The sequence below is a fragment of the Prionailurus bengalensis genome, chromosome B3 (genome assembly GCF_016509475.1).
Source record: "Prionailurus bengalensis isolate Pbe53 chromosome B3, Fcat_Pben_1.1_paternal_pri, whole genome shotgun sequence".
Taxonomy (NCBI): domain Eukaryota; kingdom Metazoa; phylum Chordata; class Mammalia; order Carnivora; family Felidae; genus Prionailurus; species Prionailurus bengalensis.
The window spans coordinates 18,240,728-18,264,678 of record NC_057355.1 but is presented as its reverse complement, the minus strand read 5'-3'; the positions used below and the strand labels follow the sequence as shown (position 1 = coordinate 18,264,678).

At 42.3% G+C, this 23,951-nt stretch overlaps 1 protein-coding gene across 1 annotated transcript in view; it reads right to left on the bottom strand.

Annotated features, from left to right (window-relative positions):
* MEF2A (myocyte enhancer factor 2A) overlaps positions 1–7,777 on the bottom strand; it is a 165,434-nt gene extending 157,657 nt beyond the window's left edge. The window contains 1 exon segment of the mRNA XM_043554788.1: positions 7,625–7,777. The gene's annotated coding sequence lies outside the window, so the exon portion shown is untranslated.
* Positions 7,778–23,951: the final 16,174 nt, after the last annotated feature.

The window sequence follows — 23,951 nt, the reverse complement described above, 5'->3', positions numbered from 1 at the left end:
TATTAATATGTTTTCCTTGTTAGAAAGGTACACAATGCATTAATGCAAGATTCCATCTATCCCCTAGACACATCTGTAAGGTTTTGCCTCAAATGATTTGCCTCTGATTTTAACTGAATAAACTTACATCTAGAGCATACTCCAGAAGATGTAATCAAGGAGCTTAAAGCTATAAATAAAACAGTAATATCTATTTCCAGACTTCAGGGCCACTCTGCAAATATAAAAAATGATAAAGCCATTGTGCTAAACAGTAACAATTAGTGTCTCTAGGTGACCAGTATATGACAGCTCACTGTACTATTCCTGAAACTTTTCTGTAAACTTTTTTAAGACAAAATGTTTTGTTAAAAAACCTGCCAATGCTGAATCTTTACTTTGACGAAAGTCATTTGTGAAAAACAAAATCTTAACTCCCAGATTCTTCTCTCCTTTTCCTTTCATAATCCATGTCAAATTAAGTTTAATACTGTTATGAAAAAAATTTTCAGTATTAAGATAAACATTTTACTAAAGCAGTCCCCAAATGTTTTAAAAAGCCCATTTATAAATCAGCTGTGTATAATGTGGAATGATTTTCACTATTACAAATGGTAGTTAAGTTCCTGATATTGGCCATAAAAGCTCTTTGATAAATCTTCTTTAGCAATACAGCAGAAATAGTATTGTATTTCACATATACCATGTTAACTTGCACATCTCCCTAGCCTTTCTGAAATAACATGGAATCTGCTGGATAAGATGGAGAGAGAGAATGTTAGTAAGGAACAACCAGTAACTAATTGTAATTTCTAACACCGTTTTTACTAGGTTACACATTTGAAACTGGAAATAGAGCCCTCAGACAAGATGGCTACTTGCTGTCCAGAAAGAAGGCACACGGAATCTCAGGAAATGCCACTTGTGCTCAACAGCTCTGGGATTCCTGTCCTGACCCAAAATGATGACGACATGTTAATATGTATAGAAAATATGTAAGGCAGTACTTTGTAGTGAAAAGTACCTTTATAATTTTGAAAGTCTGATGTGGGTACACTGGTTTGTGGTCAGTCATTTTAGTTGATTAAGACAACTTCCATTCACCATTTACTGAACATTTACTATGTACCATGATAGACTGGTAGGTCCTGAGCATACACAAAGAACAAAATAGTCCCTGACACAAGAACTCAGCACAGCGGAAGAAAATGACGTCAATTATAATCCTTTAAATCTAAAAATGGAATTACTCTTCAAATTGTGTCTGTATCAAGAGCAAGGGAGACAAATTTTGTCTAGAGACTAAAATTGGTATCATACCTGACACCTGAGCCACAACTTAAAGGTAAGAGCATTCCAATCTCCAGCAAAAACATGAACAAAGATACAGAAGCATTAATTCAAATTTTTCTGTCTTCCGAGTGTCTGACAGTGTGCTAACGCCTGTGGAGACTGTTATCAAGAAGACAGACAAGGCCTCTGCCTTTAAGGAGTTTACATTCAGATAATGGACAAATAAGGAATAACAAAACGTGTACAAATTATAGTGTCTTGAAGTAAGTGAGATGCACAAAAGAGTAACTATCAGGGTGTGCTGGGTGACAAAGTGAGACTTGGGCCATATTCCAAAGGGTTTGGCCATGCAGCCTTCTGAAGAGCATTTCAAGCAAGTAATGCAAAAAGTGCAAAAGACCCTAAGACAGGAAAGGACATATAAGGTTTAAAGAACAATAAGAGGACTGTGTGGCTGGCACACAATAAAACAGGGGAAGAACAATGAGAAGGAGAAAGATTATTCAGGGCCATTCAGGCCATGGAAAGAAATACAGACTTTATTTGAAGAGGAATGGGAAGTCATCGGAAGATTTTAAGCAGAGTAATGACATGATTTAGGATATTAAAATGATCCCTACAGCTGCTATGTGAAGAACCAACGTCTGAGGAGCAAGAGAAGAAACAAGCCCAGTTAGGAAGCTACTGCAGCAATTCATACAAGAGATAATAATGCCTTGAAATAAAGAGGCGGCAGTGAAGACTAGAATGGCAGACTGGCGCAAGATAAATTCTTAAGGTACAAGAGAATGTATGGATGGACTGGATTTGAGAGAAAAGAAAAGAATCCTGGCATATCTTTTAAGTTCTTGACGTGAGTACTGCCATTCACTGAGATGGGTAAGGGCCAGTAAAGACATCAGAGTCTGGGGTAAGAAGGAGGAAGAAGGTTGGGGGAGAGGAACAAATAACTATATTTCAGTCATATGGTTAATATTATGTTTGAGATTCCAACTAGATTTCCAAGTGGAGATCAGGCTCGGGAAAATTCTGGGGTAAAAAATAAAAGTGGGAGTCATCGGCATGAAAATATATGGCATTTTCAGGGAAGAGCAAACAGCTGGCCTTAACTGGGTCACAGAAACTGAAGGGTAGTGGCTGACGATGAGTTTGGAGAGACTAGAATCATTAAAAAGTGAACCATGATGAATTAATGCCAACAACAGAAGTAACAGCAACAGTGACAGTAACAGTAAGAGGAAAAAAAAATGTAGGTACCCAGCATCATGCTAAAGGCTTTATAATAAACATCTCATTTAATCCTCTCAACAACCCTATGAAGTAGGTAATATTATAATCACTATTTTATACACTGAGCCTCAAGAAGGTTGAGAAACTGCCAAAGAACACAAGGTGCTAGAGTTGGGTATTCTAACTTAGGCAGTCTTCAATCTTATCCCTTAAATTACTGCCTCTCTACTGATTTTATATGCCTTCAAAGTTTTCCTTAAAAGAATGACATTTAGATGTAAATTTTAGAAATATAGTCCCCGTCTCTATGTAAAATGCGAATGGCTAGGGAGTAAGAGGTGAGACTTGTAAGCAAGAGCACCAGAGTTTTACTAAACCAAGAGTTACAAGTTATTTTACCAGGTTACATGAAAAGTATCCCTTTGTTACAAGAGTCACAAATCATACCTCAAACTAATCCAAGTCAACCTGCATATGCATGGTGCTTGTAACAAAAATAACCTGGTAAAAAGGGCCAGCTCATACAGTATAAATTTGCGCTCCAATACCAAAATATTTCCCAAAACATGTAACTTTACTGATGGTTGAATTATTTTTTAAGTTCATAAAGTTTACATTTTTGTATAAGGAAGAAAATAAAATTAGCATTGATTCAAAACAAGATGTGCCTTCATTGATATTTATTAAAAATCTGATCAACTAGTGTGTTTTTCACCCATGTTAACAACTCCTCTGGCTTTCAGCATCATCACTTAGGAAACCAATAAAGTAAATTACCTGCTGTCATATACTAATGTTCAAACAGTTGATATTCCACCTCACAAACCTGCTAATTTTTTTTAACTCATCAGTTTATGATTTCAAGTGATTAAGACAATTCAATATTAAATATTTAGTTTAGTAAATATCAATTAAACTCAATACAAATATTACTAAAATCAGTAAATAAACATCCAAACAAAAATACAGTATTTATTAAATATATGGCAACACATATGCTATACAAGAGATAATAAATGAGTTTATACTCTTAATTATAACACACTGGACACAGGTCCATTTATTAAAGATTACACTGATAAAGCATACACAGATTAAATCATTTAGTTCCACAGAGCAGGTAAAATGAAATAATAAAAACTTACAGATACCCACTAAAGAAAGGCTATTTTTAAAAATATACCTATTCCAGGTAGGAAATAAAAATATTTTTCTAATTTCAAATTTTAAATACTGTATCTTGAAGACAACTCGCACGGATAATTCACAAAAAACATGTTTCAGTGAAGAGTAGGGAATATACTTACATTGAATTCTAATTTTTTTTAATATTTAGAGAGACTATGGAGGTTACAATCAATGATTGCAAACCAAAACCTAATGTAGACTGGCCAACTAAACATTTTATATATAATCTGACAATAAATTTAAAATTCTGGGATTTGGGGGGTTCCTGGGGGGCTCAGTCGGTTAAGTGTCCAACTTCAGCGCAGGTCATGATCTCACGGTTCAAGCCTCGTGTTGGGCTCCATGCTGACAGCTCAAAGCCTGGTGCCTACTCCAGATTCTGGGTCTCCCTCTCTCTCTCTGCCCCTCCCCTGCTTATACTCTGTCTGTCTCTCTCTGAAAAACAAACATTAAAAAAACATATTTTAAAAAATGCTGGGATTTTCATGTTCCAAAAGTAAATGAGCAATCTCCTGCGTTTATACATTATATGAAGTCCTCTTGGTCACGGATGGAGGCATCGGATACAGCACTTTTACAGTCTTCATAGGAAATAAGGGAAAATGTATGGAGAGGAAGGGATGTACAGAGGAAGGGATGAAGGACATCAGGCGATATGCACTTTTGTACATTAAGCCTCAGGTAGTGTGCTAAGAACTCTCACTCCCATTATTTCATTTAATGCTAACAATTCCCCGGGGCAGGTCGTATAACTCCCTCCCACTTTACAGAAGACATCTCATAAGTGACACCTTATGAGTAAGTGGTGGAGTTGGGATCTGAACCAAGATGTGATGACAAAGTCTAGCAGCCTTCCTTTATGAGGACTTGCAAACACAGCAGGATGTGTTAAAGTGTTCTTTTGCAGGAGGTTATCTAACTAGATTGATTTTGCAGGAGGTTACCTAACTAGGCACTCACTTCCCAATTTACTAAGAATGTACACAGATTTTCTCTCTCATCTAGAAAAGAGCAATGATCATTTTCAACCCACAAAGCAGTATTTTCAGTGCTCCATCACTGCTAAAAGAAAACTTCAGCTAGACTTTGTAGCATTCATATGCGCCATGAGCACCTCTTCAAACAAACAAACAAAAAAAGTACGGTCTAATTACAAGACAAAATACATGAAACTGAAAATGCCCAGAGAAAATTCAAGACCATCAACATTGTACGTTAGACTAAACTCCTCTTGCCAGACTTACAAGCAGTGAAGAGAGTGAAGGGAAAAAAAAAAAAGGTGGCCTTCCAAAACCTGACTGAAAGGCATGCTACTGCTCAAAAACAAATTGCTTAGTTTCCTCCTCCTAAATCAGAACATAAATCTATTAAAAGACTTCTGAAGTATTTCAAACTTCAGAATTATTTTCTAATAAAAAACACTTCTATTATTACTTAACCACCTTCAGAATATACTGATATTTCTCTTGGTAGCCAAATATTGCTACTACTTGCACATTAATAAAATTAATATTAACCTGTACTGCATCCTATACAAAACTATAATGCAATTGCTTTGAAAAATAAAACACCACCACCAGAAAACAACTCAATACCTTTAAAAGACTATTTCCGGTTGCATTTACAAAAAACAATCTTTGTCACACATACCCTTTAAGGAAACACAGAAACTCTTAAGCATTTGGAAGGAGATTATTCTCAAACCATAATTCAGCACAGTGACATTACAATTATTATTTCAGAGCCCCAATGAGCTGTTTTCCTTCCACTGGGCACCCCCCACCTCTCACTGCCTCCCTCAAGAATTTAAACTTTTACTAGGAAGTAATGTATGGGGTTAAACATAATTTTATCCCCTCTGTTCCAATACGAACAAAACCATGGTTTTATATATAACAAAATGTGAATCAAATGAAACAGATATGCAAATAATTACGTTTAGAAAAATATTTTTACTCATAATTGCTGACTGCTTTAACAAACACGTTTCTATTGGAAACACTTCCAACACTATTGTTAAAAACTAGGTCTGTACAAAGTATTTAAATCACTAGCTTTAGCTCTTCAGAGTTTAATTATAATACCATTATCGCAACTTTTTACAGTGCTCACTGAGAATTAAAAGTGATTCCAGAATCAATTAGTGTATCATTACACACACTAATCTTAATAATTTATAGGACACAAGTGTTCCTTATGTTTGTTATAAAGCCTAACTAAAATTGGCATCCCTTTTAATTTAAACACCTTGTGGATTTTTTTCCTACAACAAAAGTTGCCATTTGGTGAAGACTGAACCCTCCAAAAATATACCCAAAAAAAACCCCAAAAACAAAAATGTACATACAAAAGCCATAACAGCACAACACAGCTATTTAATCCTCACTTTCTAAATTCATACTAAAATAGATGCCATTTTTGCGTTTTCAAAAAAAGATTTTTTTTCAAGCTATTTTGTTTACCTTTTCCACAGACTGTTCAAGTACTGCCAAGGTAACAGATTCTAAAACTGACAACTGGAGCACTTGGCAATTGCCAAAACAACACAGCTGGATTCTTAAAGGGAAAGTACTCTTGTGTAATGTACACCTAATTACAGCTTTGGAGAACCTTCTCTTCATATAGTAAAAGATGATACGAGACACAGGGGAAACAAGCTGTGCTTAAAAAAAAAAAACAAAAAAACAAAACCCTGAAAAATCTTAGGCATTTGTTCAAAAATACTTACACCATTGTCAACACATCACAGCCAGCCTTTCAAATAGCGCATTAATTGCAATACCAATCTTACTGTCAACTAAAATGCAGGTCAGCGCTGCCGCAATTCTTCAGTCTACACGCGGTTTCCCTGCTGGACCATGACGGCGGGGGGGGGGGGGGGGGGGGGGGGGGGGGCTCGCTTCGTACCTCTGGAGCCACACTTCAGGTCTGAAGAATGTTTTTATAGTCACACTTCCACGGGGAGGGAGGGGAGATCTGTTTTTCTAATTCAGCGATGCTCACCTCTTCCAAACTTGTTTGCACTACCTCACCTACCGACTTGATCCCCGCGGTTCGAAGACAGAGGATATCGAACTAAAAGGCAAAGTTTCTACCACATAAAACCTTTCCTGGGAGCCGGGATCTACCGGGATGTCAGGGGTAGCTCGCTGTTCCCTCTGTAGCCTCCCCTTCCCCGCTACGTCTCCCAGAACCCGCGGGCGTCCGCACCCCGCAGGTGCCCCCGGCCCGGGCCGCCCCAAATACCGACCCCGCCACTGACATCTGCACACACGCGCCCAGAGTTCGGACCTCAATGTTCCGCCCGCTTCGACCAACCTTCTCCCAAAGCAGAAGTGGGGGAACTTCTTCAAGTCCGACCAAAGCGCAGAGCGCCCTCGGCACGAGGGGTCAATCCCTCTGGGGAGACCCGGGCCGCGGAGGGCAAGAGGCAGGAAACGGGCCTTCGGGCGGAACCCCCCGGAGAGACTCCGGGCCCCCAGAGAAGTCCCTCAACTTTCAAGAAGGCGCCGTCCACCACCGCCCCCCAGCCCCAAGCCCCGTGCGCGCACGGGGAGGCTCCTCGCGCCGAACCCGCGCGGCCGAGCCTCCCTCCGCTGGCCCGCGCGACAGCGGTCAGACCCCGGGCCCGCCCTCGGGGCACCCCGCCCCCACCACCGCGGGCGCCTCGCCCCTCCACGCAGACCCCGCGCGACCACCCCGCGCCGCCTCCCCGCACCCCACCCGCCCCGCCGCCGCGCGCCCGCGACCCCGGCCCCCTGCCAGCCGGACGCCGCCCTGCCCTGCTGTCCCCGGAGCCCCGCGGGCGCCCCTCCTCGGCCGCGCCGCCCCCCGCCCCAGCGCCCCCCGGCCCCTACCCGGCCCCCTGGCCGAGACGCCGCCCCCTCCGGCACCGTCGGCCCGGTGGACGGAGCCCCGCCGCCGCGGCCCTCACCGTGTCTCCGGCGCAGCTGACGGGCGCGCACACGCTGCAGCCCGGGCCAGCCACCAGCGCTCCGCGCCGCCCGGAGCCGCCTCCTTCAGCCCGGGACTCGCCGGGACATCCGCGCACGGATCCCCACACCGGGGCTATTTTTAGGAGACAGGCCCCGGCCAGACCGGAACTCGTTCCTGCCGCCGCGCGTGCGCACTACGGCCGCGGTCCTCGGTGTCCCTCCGCCAGCCTCGCCTTTCCCTCCCTTCCCCTCGGCTCCCTGTCTCTCTCTTTTCCCTTGAGGTTTTTCTTCAGCGCTGACTTATCCTCTCGGTGGGTCCTAGAGTACTTGGAATGGGAAAGACGAGGGTACGGGCAAAGAGAGTCAGTGGAAGCAAGCGCTACTCCACAAGGACGCGGGGGGCGGACTATGTTTTTCCGGGTGGGTGAGGAGACGGATCACCCGGCACAGGAAGGAGATGACGGCGGTTTGGCGCCGGGGCTACAGGCTGGAGCTCGCTTCCCTGTGAAGAACCGTGTTCTCCTGGAAGGGATACTGGTCACTTGATGAGGGCCTAGGCGCCTCCCAGGGCGGGGCGGCCCGGCGGCGTCGCGCCCTACAGCCCCAGCCTCCCCCCGCCGCTGCCTCCTTGACCAGCCCGCAGGGGCCGAGACCAGGAGCGGCCTCAATGACGCGGCGCGTGGCAAATCGCCGCGCGTGGCCGCCGGCTCCAGCCAACCGGGGGCACCAGGGGGCGGGGCTCCGGGGGCGGGGCCCGGGCTCCGGGGCGCGAGTTCGGCAGACGCCCGGAGTCCGGTGCCAGGCAGGGTCCTCCGGGACGGCCCAGACGCCTCCTGCCGAGCTCCTGGGGCCGCGCCAGCACCCGTTCCCCCCCCCCCCCGCGACCCCGCCCCGCGGTCGGCCACACTGGCCCCCTGCAGACCTCTGCTCGCCACGCACGCGCCCACGCCCTCATTGTGGTCAGGGCCGCACCTGTGCTCGCGTCTGGGCGGCCGGCCCTGTCACCCTCACTGAGCAAGCACAATGGGACTTCGGTCCCTGGCGCGCCGTGGCGGCTGGGATCTGGGCCCAGGCCCGGAGGGAGTAGTACTTGAAGGGGCCTGGAGTGGGCGACCCCTTTCAGGCTGGCGAGCCAAGCGCCCCCGGTCCCGGGAGAGACACAACCTCCCAGGAATAGCCAATTACTAATAGGCATCGGTAGCCTACTGCTTGAGCGCCAAACTGCGCGGAACGTTTTGCATCTGATAGCTCATATATTCCTCACAACATCCCCAAGAAGTAGATTCAGTTTCTGTTCCCATTTTACAGAAGAGGAAAGGGAAGCTGAGCGCTAAAGTGACCCTTTGAGGTCACAGCTTAAGAGGAGGGCACCGAGGACTTGAACTCCCAACTACTCTGCATACTGTCTTTTCTGAAAGAGGTGCAAAGGAGATATGCTTGGGACTGCCCTTCTGTTTTGTGGGGTTATTGGTTTTGTCGAGCCATTGTTGGTCCCTGCATCTTGAAGTCTGCTAACCTTTGGAGAGTTTCTACAGCCGCACTGCCTATTTCTACACCCAGAGGTGCCTATGCAATAAACACAGAGCCAAATGGTTATTTTCATTTGAAAGAGAAACTCAGTACCGCAGCACTTTGAAACAAAGTGACTGGGGTGGCTAAGCAGATGCGCAGAGGACGGGCAAAGGAACTGGGAAGTTACAGAGGAAGCTGGAGGCTCGCAGGCTTCCTCTCTCAAGGACAGGGCAACGTACTGGGGAGAACCCAACACAAAAGCGGCACATAAACACCAGACGCTGGAAAATAAATCCAGAGTTCTGCTCAGAGCCCCACAGTATCACTTTCCAGAAGAGCCAGCAGCAAGGACTATAGGGAAGTTTTGGAAACACATTAAAATTTGGTGTAAATCAGCAAGTCATGTGCAAATGCATGTTTTTTAACCTGCCAGAAGCTGCAAAGGCAGCCGCATTTGACTTCTTTGCTCCACGAAAATAGAAGAGTTTGATACTTTTACTTCAAAGCCTAGGCTCTGAGGTGGAGGGGACAGTGATCAGTAGCTCTGTCATTCCCACCTGCCCTTCACCCTGGAAAAAAAGGGGCCATGTAGAACAGACTTCCATTACTCCACCTCATGACCATCCCAGGGCACAGAAGACTAGCTCAGACTGCCTGCCTTCCCATTCAAATGCTGTGGGTCACTCCAGAGAACCAGAGAGCTTGGTCATGGCTCCAGCCAAAGTAGAAATGAAAAAAAAAAATGTTTACATCACCTAAGAGAGTGCCTCTCTCCCCACCTCCTGCTTGTCAAAGCCCTTGTCTGAGAATTTCAGGGTATGATAAGAAGAAAGGAAAGCAGAGGAAGAAAATGGAGAGAAATAAGAGTAAGTTTAAAAATTCTAGAGCACAGCTATAGTAAAATATAGTCACAAAACATAATCACTATTTGTAATTAAAATAATCAGTTTTAGGAAATCATCACAGCTTCTGTTCAGGTCTTAAAAGTACATATCTGAGGTTCAGTGTCTCCAGCAACTTCCAGCACTCAGCTTGGCATAGACCATGTGTGGAACACTTACATGTGTCATTGACTTGGAGGGAGCTTATGACGAGCAGCATCTTTGAGTCCTCCAGCTCTTTCTGGCCTGCTTAAAGCACTCTGGAGGCCAGGAATATCTGAACTGAAAGGACTTAGCAGCATTGTAGTAGGCACTGTGATATGGAGGTGAGGAAGAGCAACACTTCCTTCAACGAGGCTGGCGGGCCCTGGGAGACATACACCTTAAAACTCAGCCTGCTAACCACCAAGAGGGGGTTCTGAGGGCACTAGGAAAGCACAGAAGATGGCTCCTTAGAGGAGGCAGTCCCATAGTGAATCTCCAAAGTGTCCAGAAAGATGACAATGAGGCCCTCTCGTTGTGTCTTGATCTGAAGAACAAAGGCCAGGCTCCCTTGGAGGCAGGGATTCCCAACCACCTGGCAGCCTTGGCCTCACCTCTTCCTGCCATACCACTCACCAGCCCCATTCAGAAATCTAAGAAGTTCCTCTGCATACACCAAGCTGTTTCTTTCTGTGTGCACGGTAAACCCCCTTTATCTCCATCAAGCCTCCACTTAGGCATCATTTTCTAGCACCTAGTTGAAGCATAAGTATTTCTTTATGTAGAAGTCTGTCTCCTCCCCTTTGGAGAGTGAGCTCCTTGAAGGCCAGAACTGTGATTCATTCTTTGTTGATCCAAAATGTCTAGCACAGTGCCTGGTGCATAATAGGCAATGAAGGAATTGCTCCTTAAATATTTATGAGCAGCCTTTAGGCACAAAGACTGCTTTGTGCAGGGACCCTTGAGTGTGGCTCAAGAGAGAAACCACAGCTAGTGTAATGTGCCTGAAGCCTGGAGTCTGGATTAAGTGCTAGGGAGTGGTAGGAGATAAGACTGGAAGGGTGAGACAGTGCAGAGCCTTAACATATCAGGCTAGGCCATTTAGATTTCATATATATATATATATATATATATAATTTTTTAATTATTTATTTTGAGAGAAACAGAGAGCATGGTGGAGGGCCAGAGAAAACGAGAGAGAGAGAATCCCAAGAATCCCAAGCAGACTCCACACTGTCAGCACAGAGCCCTACATGGGGCTCGATCTAATGAACTGTGAAATCATGACCTGAGCCAAAATCCAGAGTCGGACGCTTAACCAACTGAGCCACCCAGGTGCCCCCATTTGGATTTCCTTCTGACAGCAATGGGAAATACAAATTTGAAATGGTGGAATAGTTTGATCTATTTGGCATTTTAGAAGGATCACTTAGGGCAATGGTTGGGAGTAGGTGAGAGAGAGCAAGACCAGAAGCAGTATGGCCAGTTAGGAGGCACAGCCACTGCTACCTGAGCACCCACACACACACACTTCCCGTCCCCAGAGGTCTCCACCGACTGCCCCATACATGCTGATGGCTTCCTGTGTCTCTGGGTCACTTTGGCCCCAGCTTCCTCATGTCTCAAGAAGACAGTTCTGAAGCATGTTCCCCAAAGTCTCTCAAGGGTGGGGGTGGGGGGGGTCATAGTGGGTTGGGCTCCAGTTGTCCTCTGTGGTGACCCACTCATTAGCCACTTTTTATTGTCTCTCCTCATTTCCCCTGTGTCACATCACCACTCCCTCAGAACCCTTGCCAGGATAACCTTCCAAATAAGCTACCCACACCCAAATCCTTTTTTGGGGATCTGCTTTTCAGGAGACCCACTTAAGACAGATGGTAAGTGAGTTAAGGAAGACAGAAAGCCTAAATGAAAAAAAGTTGCCTGACAGCAAGGAGAAGACAGAAGCAAAACAAAAAGCCAGCTAGAAGGTAGAATTGACCTGCTTTCTGTCATTGAATCTGGGGTTAGGGAAGGGAGAGGAGCCTCAGTTTACCCCCAGGTTTCTGGTTTGGGCTCCCGAGTGGATAACAGCAGCATCACTGAAGTGGGGAGCACTAGTGGAGGAAGATGAGATTGAAGGGGCTGGACAAGGAGAATGTGATGAGTTCCATTCTGTTCATGTTGAAATTGAAGTACCCGTGGGACAAAAATGTCCTTAGCCTTGTGGGGTTAGAGAAAGACACAACTAGATGACACTGGACAGTGCCAGGAAGGCTTTCTGGAGGAGGAGAAATGTAAGCAGAATTTTGAAGTTGAAATATATGGGATGGAGAAAAAGAGAAATAGCTTATGAAGCAGAAGAATGATGAGAGGGATGGACAGTAAAAAGAATGGATTAGTAGAAAAAGGTAAGTTTATCTCAAGGAGGGGAACCTCAAAGGGGTTTTAATTTGCGAGTTTCTTGAAGATAGGGGCCATATTCAATCTTGTGTTCCTGACACTTACACAAAGTTAATATTTATTTAATATGGTGTGAACCAGGCAAAGGGGCTCAATAAATATGTCTCATGAAGTCTCAATTTTGCATGCGTGTAAATTAAAAGTAGAAGGGTTTTAAACATTTTTTAAAATGTTTTAATTTATTTTTGAGACAGAGAGAGACAGAGCATGAGCAGGGGAGGGGCAGAGAGAGAGGGAGACACAGAATCCAAAGCAGGCTCCAGGCTCCGAGCTGTCAGCACAGAGCCTGACACGGGCCTCAAACTCACAGACTGTGAGATCATGACCTGAGCCAAAGTCAGACGCTCAACCGACTGAGCCACCCAGGTGCCTCAAAAGTGGAAGGTTTTAAGATGCAAAGACACATGAAATGATGTTCATCAGGGAAATACAAATCAAAACCACAAAGAGATATCGCCTTACACCTGTCAGAATGGCTAGAACCAAAAAGACAAGAAATAACAAACGTTGGCGAGGATGTGGAGGAAAAGGAACACTTGTGCAGTGTTGGTGGGAATGCAAATTGGTGGAGCCACTGTGGAAAACAGTATGGAGGTTCCTCAAAAAATTAAAAATAGAAATACCGTATTATCCAACAATTCTGCTACTGGGTATTTACCCAGAGAAAATGAAAACACTAATTTGAAAAAATATATGTATCCCTGTGTTTTTTGCAGCATTATTTATAACAACCAATATATGGAAGCAACCCAAATGTCCATCACTAGATGAATGGATAAAGAAAATGTTTATATGTGTGTATACACACACACACACACACACACACACACACACACACACACATATATAAAGAAATAAGAAAAGAATGGGATCTTGCCATTTGCAAAAACAGGGAAAGACCTAGAGGGTATTAGGCCAAGTGAACTCAGAGAAAAGCAAATATCATATGATTACACTTTTACATGGAATCTAAAAAACAAAACAAATGACTAAACAAACACACAAACAAAAAGCAGAAACAGACCAGAGAACACAGAGAACAAACTGATGGTTGCCAGAGGGGAGGAAGGTGGGGGGGATGGGCAAAATGGCGGAAGAGGAGCGGGAGATACAGGCTTCTAGTTATGGAATGAGTAAGTCCTGGGGATGAAAGGTACAGCATAGGGAATACAATCAATGGTATCGTAATAGCGTTGCATAGTGACAGATGGTAGTTACACTTGTGAGCATACTATAACGTATAGACTTATTGAATCACTACGTTGTGTATCTGAAATGAATGTAATATTCTGTGTCAACTATACTTCAATTAAAAAAAGATGTAGATGTAGGGGCACTTGGGTGGCTCAGTCAGTTGAGCGTCCAACTTCAGCTCAGATAATGATCTCATGGTTCGTGAGTCTGAGCCCCTCATTGGGCTCGTTGCTGTCAGCGCAGAGCCCACTTCAGACCGCCCCCCCTCCTCTGCCCCTCCTCTGCTCATGCTCTCTCTCTCAAAAATAAAAATAAACATTAAAAGAAGATGTAAAAAATGGAATGTTTTAAATGTGTTACCCCAAATTAGTGAATTCTCCATATATAACTCCGTGTCTTTTTTTAGAAATATCACATATAAAAACTACATCTTACTTGTAAAGTTACTTACTTTACTTGTATATTTTACTTGTAACTCTGACATAGGACATAATGACTTGTAAATATTTCAGAAAATCAAATCTCCACATTTTAAATTAAACCTATAAAAACACAAATATAAGCCACTTTGTACTGTACATCACAGGCTTTTTAGAGTTAAAATCATTGATGTATGCATGCAAAGAGAGATAAATCACGTGCATCCTTTTTCTATTACAAGTTTCATGATAATCACCCAGATGTAAATGCCATTTTGCAGTAAAAGTAACCAGGGCTCCTTGGAGAGATGGTTGACTCCAGGACTGGGAAAGAAAAACAAACTAGATAAATCTATGGTGCCAGACAACAAAGAACTGCTCAAAAAATGATGAGGGCATGTCAAAGGGACACAGGAGCTCACCTGAAAGAGCTACCGATGGCAAAACCTGGAATGATTTGAGTAGCAAATAACACTAGCATTGGATTATAACCTATAGAATAAAATAAATATCCATGAGCCCGTACTGATATAAATAAATAATTGGTTAAAAAAAATTGAATAGGGGAGAAAGCACATATCTTGCTTACAGGAGAATTCCCACGAAAAAAATGCAGAAGGAATGAGAGCAATACATAAACCCCCTTTAGGCAAACACCACAGTTAATTATTTATTGCAGGCAAGAACTATCAATGGATGCAAAAAATTCATGGGTAAAAGAATGATGAGAAACAGGACATTTGCATAGCCTCAAAGTAGTTCCCTACAAGATATTTATTAATTACAACAGAATGATAGGAATTTTGCAATAGAGGAACCCAGCAGACACCACCTTAACCGAGGGAACGAGGCCAGCATTACCGTAACAAAGCATTTGGACTTCACGTACCCCATGATATGATGCAATGGGAAGGGGCACATCCCTTTTTTCGTGTTCCTGCCAAAAAGCTATAACCTGAGTCTAATCATGAAAGAATATCGGACAAAGACAAATCAAGGGGAATCCTACAAAATATCCAACAGCTAAATGCAAAATGGGATTCAGGATCGGATCCTGGTGCAAAAAAGAGACCTTAGTGAGAAAATTGGCAAAATTTAAATAAGGCTTGTAGCTTAGTTGATAATGTTACATCAATGTTAATTTCCTGGTTTTGATCATTGCACTATCCTTCCATAAGATAACCCTAGAGAAAGCTGGGTGAATTATCCATATGATGTTTGCAACTTGTGGCAAGTCTAAATATTAGACTTTGGCAAAGTCTAAATTAGACTAAATATTAGACTTTGGCAAAGTCTAAATATTTTTAGACTTTTGGCAAGTCTAAAAATATTTTAAGATAAAAAAATTTTTTAAGTGATAAAATATTTTAATATCCTGTAATTTACTCAGCTCTTCAATAGTAGCCATCATATGGAATTCATATAACTAGCAGAAAACATGGTTGCAGTATCTTACAATAGTAGATTCAACTCTTCAAATTGGACACTGTTAAAATTATTGGTAACATGTTTATAAGTATGTATGTTTTCAGATGATCATTGTTCTGAATTGAGGAAAAAACACAGAAAATAAAGTGCTTCTGGTTACTACACAAAGCAATAGGGTCCATGGCTGCCATGTGGCCATGTGGCTATTCCTAAATATCAAAACGTAAAACACACACACACACACACACACACACACACACACACACACACATTTAACTTCTAACATTGCCTATTACATCTTTTCCAGGCCTTAAAAATGTTGTTGTCACTTTTCTTATTTGAATATCGTGGAGGTTTTTATTCTTGAATGCCTGATGATGAAAAGGATGAATTCAGGTTCTCAAAGAAGGGGATAAAAGAACTTTCTTTTGCTCAATTTGTATTCTAAATGTCAAAGTCTACATAAAGATTAAATAAACTTTAAAATGTAAGAAATCAAATCTTTGACAGCTGGATGTTTTATGCAATTGAACTTCAAATAAGTCTTTCGATTTCTATTATATGTTGTCATTTTGTTATATTGTATTTTTTTTCTTTGGCACAGTTTATTCAGACTCTGTGATTCTCTCCACAACCAACAATACATTCACATGTCAATTATAGGAATTCCAAACCTTGAGGTTATTCTGTTCACTTTCTATACTCCATCCAAAGAGGAGGTGCGTTCACTATCTTCCCCTTCTCCAGTATCCCATTCACATCTACCCCATGCATATGAGATCATGATCTCTATTGTCCTCTTGGCTTGTGTATTTTTGTCATAGATATTTCTTCTAAAGGTGGGAAGCATCCTAGTTCCCCCTCAATAATTTCTTTCAATACGCATCCCAGGCATTACCAGGCTCTACCATATTTCTTAGGAAGTCCATTTAGACCTGTTCTAGGCCTATATGTCTCTCAAAAGCTCATAGAGAGAAAAGTCAGTTCTCTCTGTGGTGGCCACATCATACAAATCATTCCCAAATTGCAACTTCAAATCTAGCAAAGAATTTTATCTTTAGAATTTGAGAATACTGAGACAAATCTGGGAGTCACTGAAAAGGTAGGACCACACATTTTATTTATTTATTTATTTATTTATTTTAAGTTGTTTTTTTTTTTTAATGTTTATTCATTTTTGAGAGACAGAGTGCAAGTAGGGGTGGGGCAGAGAGAGAGGGAGACACAGAATCAGAAGCAGGCTCCAGGCTCTGAGCTGTCAGTACAGAGCCCGATGCAGGACTCGAACTCATGAACCATGAGATCATGACCTGAGCTGAAGTCAGATGCTCAACCTACTGAGCCACCCAGGTGCCCCAAGGCCACACATTTTAGAGTCAAATGTCTTCTGTTTAAATCACACCTCTGCCATTTCCCAAGTGTGTAACTTTGGGCAAGTTTCTCAGTCTCTCCAAACCTTGATTTCTGTACACGTAAGATGATAACAATCCTTACTGAAGGTTATTTTGAAGATTCAGTAATCTACATAAGCACCAAATGTACCTACATAAACAGTAGACACACATGTGGTTGTTCATTGATGCATTCCACTAACACTTCCTGAGCTCTTACTGTGTGCCAGGCACTGTTCTAAGCACTGGGACTACAAGGAAGATCCATGTTCTCATGAAGTTTCTAGTCATGTAGACAGACAAAAAAATGTATAAACAAGAAAATGTCAGATGATGATGAAGAAAATAACTATGAAGAAAAACAGACTATGAAGAAAATAACACAAGACCATGAAATAGAGTAACAGAGTGGAGACCTTAACTAGGGTTTCAGGGAAAGCTTCTCTGAGGCAGTGACACTTAAGCTGAGTGACAAAGGAGCTGAAGGAGTGAAGACCTGGGGAAGAGTGTCTCAGGCAGAAAGAAGAATAAAGTCCCCAAGATGAGACTGAGCTCATTTTGTTTGAAGAACAGAAAGAGGGAAGTTATGTCTGGAGCAAGGTTGGGGGCCCAGGGTGGTTTATAAGCCATTGGTGCATTGTGTTACTTAGGTAAAATAATAATAGAAATGCAATAAATTAAATCACCAGCATGTTAGCACACATTGTTCCATTCCTGTTCAAAGAACCAGCAGGTTTTAGCTGTAAGTGACAGCAGCACAAGTCAAATCAACTGAAGCCAAAATATTAAAAGAGGGAGAATTTGTTGGCTTGTTTGACTGAGAGATTCAGGGATATTTCCAATTCCAGCATTGCTGGATTGGGAAGCTAAAAATTATGTATTATCTCTCTCCCTCTCTGTCTCTCTCCTTGTTCTGTGCCCCCAAATTCATGTGTTGAAACCTAATCTCCAGTGTGATGGTATCGGGAGGTAAGGCCTTCCGGAAGTGGTAAAGCAGTGAGGGTGGGGCCCTCATGAATGAGATTAGTGCCCTTATGAAAGATGACTCCCTTGCTTCTCCAGTCATGTGAGGATACAAGGAAAAGAAAGCAGTCTATGAACCAGGAAATGGGCTCTCACCAGACACTGGATCCGACCTCACATTAATCTTGGACTTTCCAGTCTTCCAAACTGTGAGAAATAAATTTTATTGTTTAAAAAAACTTTTTTTAATGTTTTCATTTATTTTTGAGACAGAAAGACAGAGCATGAGCAGGGGAGAGGCAGAAAGAGGGGGAGACACAGAATCTGAAGCAGGCTCCAGGCTCTGAGCTGTCAGCACAGAGCCCCATGCAGGGCTCAAACTCACTGAGTGTGAGATCCTGACCTGAGCTGAAGGGGGAGGCTTAACCGACTGAGCCACGCAGGTGCCCCAAGAAATACATTTTATTGTTAACAAGAAACCCAGTCAATGATATTTTGCCCTGGCAGCCAGACAGGACTGAGACAATTTCCACTGAGAAAGAGTTTTCTTTAAATTTTATTAGCAAAATCCCAAAGGCGAGCCTGGCCTGGGTCACATGTCTGGTTCTGAACCAATCACCGTGTCCAGGGTGATAGAATGCTCTGATTGGTCACTTTTAGGTCAACAGCCCCTCCCAGGAGTCCTGGGAGAGGGTTGAAACTCATCAAAAGTTCGGGACCAAATGGACTGAGAGTGAGGGGTTGTAGTTCCCCTCAATTGGAATACTATTATGGACGAAGGGGGCCTGCATGCCAGACAGACAGAAAGAAAACAGACATCACAACAGCTGAGCAGCAGGTGTTGATTGTATGCCTGTAGTTAGACTGTCAGTTGCAGAAATTTGGTCCCTCCCCTCAGAGCTATCCCTGGGTTCCCGATGGCAAATAGACACGAAAGGGAAATTGTCAATAAGAAACCTAACAGGCTATCCCTTAAGGCCTGAGGTTCCGAGCGCTGCCTTGACATCTTTGAGCCTCCCCGAGTCCCAACCATGAGCTCCCTGTTCTCACCACACATGCATGCCCACTACCCTGCTAGCTCCCCGATCAGCCAGGCCAGCCACACCCAACCTGGTCCTGAACCTAATAGGTTTCATGTACCTTCCAGTCCACACAATAATTCAAACGTGCAAATCACATTCTTCTGTAAGAACCAGGGAGCATCTCATCCTCCTCTTAGTACAAAACCTTTCTCTCACAGCTCTTCCTAGTTCAGGCTGCTCCCAAGGGCAGCCCCCACGTGCCCCTGCACTGGGGCAGCCAGAGCCGTTTGCACTGCTGGGTTAATTGAGCCCTCAGTGGACTCTGACGAACCCCAAGATCTCCTGCTGGTGGTTCTACGGGCCTGCACGCACACTAGCAAAGCTTTTCCACACCCCTGGCTCCCAAACTGTCCTCTCTGATGATCTTCTTTAACATGAAGGCTGGCCAACCTCGTGGCATCTTATGCATTATCGCCTTGGCCCGAGTCTAGCTGAGGACCTAACTATCACATAGTAGGCTTGGATAAATGTTCCCTGAGTAAAAGAATGGATCTTTGTCCTCAGTCAGGCAACAGCAAAGTGTGGAACATTCTGGTCTGATGCAACTGTTTGAAAACTTGGTTTAAGTTGGAGCCAAAGTGACCAACCCAGAAAATCTGAGAATGGAAAATCTATTTTATCCTGAGCTTTACAGAGGAAGGAAATACTGCAGGTCAGAAGCCATGGTTTTCAATGTTCACATTAGAGAAGTATCAAAATGACCTTTTTTTTTTTTTTAATGAGGCTTCATTTTTATGCTTACATTTTCAATGAGGTCCCTGTTTTTGTCAGAAATCTCAACCTCTGCTCGGTAATTGCACAACCCCTGGCTTCACTTGGCCTGCATAGCCTTGGCACGACTGGCTTTTTTTGGTACATGCTGTAGGCAAGATTTTTATGAGGCTTGATTCTTGTCTTGACTTTATTTGATCATGTATCTCTGTAATTCAGCATAGAGATTAAAGCAGACAGCACCTCTCAGCACCAAGACAGTGAATACAGCAGAAAATGGTAACAAAGTATTTAACATATACTAATGCAAAAAGTCTTTCCAGAAATCATGCTTCAGCGTGAATTAAGCACACTGTTTCAAGGGGCCCGGTCCTCTCCTTGAGAAGCGTTTACAATTTTCAACAGTTTGGATAATTTGGATTCAGCCTGCCAAATAAAAGACAAAGATCTTCATCAAAATTCTTGACTAGAATTCTGCACCCTGGACTTTGCATCTTCAAAAAGGTGCATCTTTGAGCAACTTCTCATCAGAATACTTGCTCTAGAACTGAACATAGTGGCAAAACTGAGGTTACAGAAAGGCTCCATTTTTTTCACCTTTTGGAGTTAAAACTATGAAAAGGTTTGTTAACACACTGAGTTGGCCAAGGTGTATAGAAACAGGCACTCCTGTACATTGTTAGTGAGAGTGAAAATTGGTACAATCTCTTTGAAAGGCAATTTGAAAGGTTAATGTCTATTGCAATTTTAAATGTACATGCCCTTGAACCAAAAATTCCGCATCTAAGAATTTACCCCGTAGAAATGTGTATACTCATTGCAGAATTGCTTATAGCAGCAGAATAATTCAAAAAAAGAAACAAATACCTATCAAAGTGAGATTGGGTAAATAATTTGTAGTACAACCATATAAGAGAATACTATTCAGCTATTACATAAATATAATATATGTATATATTCTTATATATGTATATATATATATACACCATATGTGTGTATATAATATATATATCCCAAATTTATTGAAATCTGTTACAGAAGACACAATTCAAATAAGAACTACTGTGTATGGTTTTTTTTAATTTGTTTAATTTATATCCAAGTTAGTTAGCTTATAGTGCAACAATGATTTCAGGAGTAGATTCCTTAATGCCCCTTACCCATTTAGCCCATCCCCCTCCCACAACCCCTCCAGTAACCCTCTGTTTGTTCTCCGTGTATGGTTTTAAAGTATGTAGAAATCTGGGGCACCTGGGTGGCTCAGTCGGTTAAGTGTCCGACTTCAGCTCAGGTCATGATCCCGTGGTTCATGGGTTTGAGCCCTGCGTTGGGCTCTGTGCTGACAGCTCAGAGCCTGGAACCTGCTTCAGATTCTGTGTCTCCTTCTCTCTCTACCCCTCCCCCACTTGTGCTCTGTCTCTCTCTCAAAAATAAGTAAACGTTTTAAAAAATGTTCAAGTATGTAGAAATCTGAGTTATGTTTGACTGCAAAAGAGTATAAAGTACATGAATTCAAACTACAGTGTAAAAAGAAATAGTACATCCTCACTAAATTAAATGTTTACAAATGGTTTTTTCTTAAGCACCAGCTATAGCCCTTTTTAAAAATCCAATAAGCAAGTTTTAACTTAGTGAGAAAGCCTATCCATATTGTAACATGAGATATGTCAGCCCCAATTTTCCCATATAGAATATATATAATAAATAATATAATTATTTATGGTGTGTGTGTGTGTGTGTGTGTGTGTGTGTGTGTGTGTCTAGACAAGTGGTTTTTCACATCTGATAATATCTAGAGACAGCTGGAGGGGGCATCTAATGGAAAGATGCTATGGGCATCTGGTGGATAGAGGCCAGGGATGCTTCTAACCATCCTACAGTGCATAGAACAGTTCCTCCTCTCCAACAACAAAGAATTATCCAGCACAAAATGTCAATACTGACAAGGTTGAGAAATCCTTCTCTCAAATTTTCTTAAGTAACAATAGTAGCTGAGAGGGGAAACTGGAAGTCTGGATATAACCCTTTTGTCCCTACAGAAATTCTACATGTGTGTATAGTTTATATTAATGACCTACACACTGAGCAGTTTTTAAATGCACTTTCTCAAGCTCTTTCAGCCAGGGTATCAGAAAGCAGCAGTTTCTTCAGGAGACATTTCTCTACCTATTTTTGCCTCAGATCTCCTCCTTGCTTAGAGCAAATGACAGACACAGTGAGTAAGCTTGAGGATGAGAAAAAAAAAACGCATTGAAGTCACAAGTTCCTGGGCCATTTCGGGTCCCCTAGGGACAGAAATATCACTGATGGGTTGACTCCAGAAGTAAAGAAAAGTGTAGGTTTCCTTTACAGCTTGCCTCTGCTCATGTTGACTCTAGAACTTGGCAGTGCAAAGGGGCAGGTGCTCTTTCCCTACCTCAGGTGTATCAGTAGGATAAATAACCCCAGGAATGTACTCTCTTATGGCCTGAATGTGCAGTTTTTATGATCCAAACCATAAATTATCTCTTGAGGTATTTTAAACACCAATTCAAGTTTAGCATATAAAATTTACGCACAAAAGTCTGTCGAGTTAGGTCTACAAGGATGTCCATTCCAGCATTGTTTACAAATGGCAAGAATCTAAAAATAAGAAAAGAATCCAGGAGAAATGTTATATAAACCATATATATACAGAATTCTACAGAATGTTCTGCTACTGTTAAAAAATGAAGTCTATCCATACATGTTGATGGGAGATGATCTGTAAGATATATCACTTGAAAAAAGCAAGTTTCAAAACAGTAGATATAATGGGCTCCTTTCTGTGTGAGTTACAAAAAAAGAATATCTTTTAAATTCTATCTTGGCATATGCACATTTCACTTTCTGGGAAGAATAGTAAGAAACTCTCAACAGTAGTTAAGTCCCTCTTTGGGGAAAGGGTTGAGAAGAGGGAGATGGTGAAGTGTCACAGGCAACTTTCACTTGGCATTTTGTACCCCCACACACTGTTTAAATGTTCTGACTGTGTATGCATGCATGCATTCTTCTACATTTTTTCAACAGAGGTTATCGGGATGGTAAGAGCATGGACTATCTAAAATGTTTTTCTTGGTATTACTTTTTATTTATAGAAATGTACACAGCATATAAATACTATAAAAGTAAATTTAGAAAACAGCAGAATGTAAAAGAGATAAGAGACAATGGAATTAAAGAGACAATTGAATTAAAACTATTTAAAAAAATTATAGCCAAGTCAATTTACAGTAAAAGGGCACATATATGAGCCTTCGGAAGTGAATGATGCCATTGAACAAGTATAAATAGAACATGTCTTCTTCTTATAATATTTTCATTATTATAATAGTTACCATTGTCCCTTAATCTGTTAGTATTTTTAAGTGCCTACTATATGCAAAAAGCATTGTGGTTCATTCTACAAAGGAAGTAGCATTGGTGTAGACATGGGCACACACCTATATGTCCCTTGAGTTACTTGTCAGCTAAGATGATAGATTTATAATGCATTATGTCTTCAAACTAGCTAACCAGGGTGAGGGACTCAGGCAGCTCCCTAGCAAAAATCAGGTGCATGAATTGAACCAGTCTGGTTTGAGGACTAATGGCCACAAAACCTTTCCCATGTATATGGACCAAGGTCTGAAATCTCCACCATTACACGGAGTCCCAGAATTGGCAAAAGAGGCTGATTTCAGGTAAAATGCTCACAATTAAAACACACTCAAGCAAGTGCACATTTCCTAAATCATGTAATCCAGTGTCTAAAGATATCTTTAAAAACTTCTCCTATTAGCAGATAATGTAAGTCTTAGCCAATTGGGGGCAAAGTGGATTATTTACAGTTGAATTTCATCTAATTCAGGAACCACAGGCCCCTGCCCCCACCTACTTTCTCCCTCAGATCAACCTATATTGGGATTAGGGTGGGAAAAGGGAGATGCTGGTTCCTGGCCATTCTCTGCAATCAGTTGGCATATCACAACATCCACAGTCCAGTCTGGTTCTTAAATACTGTGTTGTCTGTCAAGGCTGGGATGCAGTGTCCCTCACCCTGCTGTGAGGCTCTTCCAAGTGCTCTATTGGTCATAAAATGCACGTAGGACCCTATGGGACAAAGATCCAGAAATCAGATTACCCCGGTTTTCATTCCAGTTTTCTGGTTTTCAACTTTGGCTGTACATTGGAATCAACGGGGGATCTTTTTAAAAGGTCTGAGCCCTGCCCTTCCCACAGTTCTAATTCAACTGGCCTGAGGGGACAGCCTCAGCATCAGGGTTTATTATTATTTTTTTTAAGTCTCCAGGTGATTTTATTA